The sequence below is a fragment of the Prunus persica genome, chromosome G3, assembly GCF_000346465.2.
Source record: "Prunus persica cultivar Lovell chromosome G3, Prunus_persica_NCBIv2, whole genome shotgun sequence".
NCBI lineage: Eukaryota > Viridiplantae > Streptophyta > Magnoliopsida > Rosales > Rosaceae > Prunus > Prunus persica.
Genome location: NC_034011.1, coordinates 18,440,236 through 18,442,966, shown reverse-complemented (window position 1 = coordinate 18,442,966; position 2,731 = coordinate 18,440,236).

Sequence of the window (2,731 nt, the reverse complement as noted above, 5' to 3'; positions counted from 1 at the left end):
TACCCTTATCATCAGGTTCTACTGGCGCTCCTTTGAAAACTACAAAAGAAGCAAGAGGAGAAGACCCAGGAAAGACGTTTCCTCTTCGCTCTGGTTCTATATCTCAAACATGTGCCCTGAAACATGATTCGGCCTAATCCACTCGTAACCTTTATTCTGTCCTTCCCTACAAAAAACAAAGGGTAGCTTGGGGGATAAAAAGAATATTAAGGAAGGTAGAATCGAGCATGAGATGTTGAATATAGGGTTAAACGCTTTTATAAAAATAATATTGAGGAAAGAAAAATTAAACATTAAATATTGAATATTAAGCTAAATACTCTTAGGGGTCGTTTGGTATACAGGCTTGGCTTGGACTGGCTTGGACTAAATTTAGTACCATGTTTGTTTCATTTAATTCTAGTCTTAGATGGGATTGCTAATACCGGGCCCACCAAAAATACCTCATTCGGAGGGGACTATTAAGCCCATGTAGAAAGGGAGGATTAGCTAGTCCTATGTTCACCAATGTATAAGATGCATATATTATATTGTAATACTAATAACATATATTACTATTATTATTATTATTATTATACTATAATGTACATATATACATGTATATACACATATACATGTATATATATAAACACATATATACATATATAATATATATAAATACATATAGATATATACACATATATTATTATTATAATATACACATATACACATACATATTAATATTATAATAATAGCATACATGTATACATGTATATATGTAATATATATTATACTATATATTAATGTACATATATATACACGTATATACATATATATATAAACACATATATACATATATAATATATAAATACATATAGATATATACACATATATTATTATTATAATATACTCATATACACATACATATTAATATTATAATAATAGCATACATGTATATATGTAATATATATAAGTATATATACATATATGTGTATGTATTATAATATACATATACACACGTATATACACATATACATTATATATTTATACTATATGTATATATGTTATAATATACATATATACACATATATTATATACATGTATATACGTATATATATGTATATTATAATATATAATATATATACATATATTATACATGTATGTATATATACATATACATGCAGCAACTTAACTCAACATTCAGACTAATGCACATGCAGAAAATAATGCATATAAGAAATTACTGAAAATAGAAATAATTTAAAATAACAATTTTATTTATACTCACAAAGGAGAGCAACTGCAACTCCAAACTTCACACAGTATTTACAAGAGTGATTTTCTCCAAAGGGTGTTTCAGAGAGAATCTTTAGAACTGAAGGAAAGGAAAATTACATTCTAAAAAATGTAATCTGCTTACAACTGAGGCCGAGGCCTGAATTTAAAGACAACTTTTAACTATGGTTTACAAAACCAGGATAAAAAGTAACTATGGTTGGACAACTGTAGGAGCACGGTCATTAAACCTGATTCATCTTTTAGCAACTGTGGAGGTGATTTTTGACTTTTGCAGAAGCTTTCGGCTATTTTTGGTGATTTGTCAAAAGCAAACAGTGCTTTGTCTGCTGCTTTCGGTGATCTGACTAAAGTAAAAGCAGATGATGCTTTGTCTGCTGCTTTCACGTGGTTTGGCATCTTCTTTTGACAGATCTTCTATTGACAGAATGGTCTGTCGGCAACTACTTTTGACGAGGCATGCAACTGGAGCAATTATGGAGAGGATTCCCCTAGATCATAGGCATCATAGGGATCCTGGCTGTCATCATACCAAGACTTTGGCTTGATAGGGCTCTGCATGGGCTGGCAACTGGATGACGAGGGAGAGGCATTGTCCTCATCATCATCCATCTGAGAGGCCTGGATGATCAGCTGGCGTGCAATTTCCTGGAGCTCAGCTTTAGATTTTTCTTCAATTGACAAGGAAGATCTGACTGAACCTGTAGGAGATACTGGGCGAGGAACTGGCTCCCGGGGGAGGTCATTGTAAACATACTTGGCGATTCGATCAACTTCAAATTTATCCCACCACTTGACAGAGAATTGGCGGGTAAATACGCGGACATCCTTGGTAATTCTATAGGACCACTTGAGAATCCAAGGAACCTTGTATCTGGCAATAAAAAGCAACTGTTTGGGGAAAAATAGATCAACTAGAGAGAACTTGGCTTTTTTAGCGTGATGATGAATTAACTCAAGAACTGAGGCTGGTAGGATTTCGTCAACTGGGCCATATTTTTCCCACCAGTGAAGAAACCAGTAGGGGAAAGGGCTTTTGATTTATTATCAAAATTAATAAACCAAGAATGACTAAAATCTTCAGATTGATGAAGGAAAATAGTATACCAGGCTTCAATATAATCAGAATAATTATATTGTAATTTTGACTTAAGGACTTTCAACTCATAAGGGTGACTACTGAAAGATTCTTAACTTACAATTTTATGAATATACAAAGAATGATAAAGAATGGTTTCAGGATGATCCCGATCCTTTATCGGTTTGATTTCAACTGATTGTGTCTCAAGTAATATATCTCTATAATACTTGAGGGACTTATACGGACTTTGGGGCATATAATGAAATCCAGGAGGGAAATAGTGTTTGGCAATTTCTACTGGATTTGCATGGATATCATACAGGGACTCGATGACAAATAAATGGGAATTACTTTTAGGCAAATAGGGAGACGATT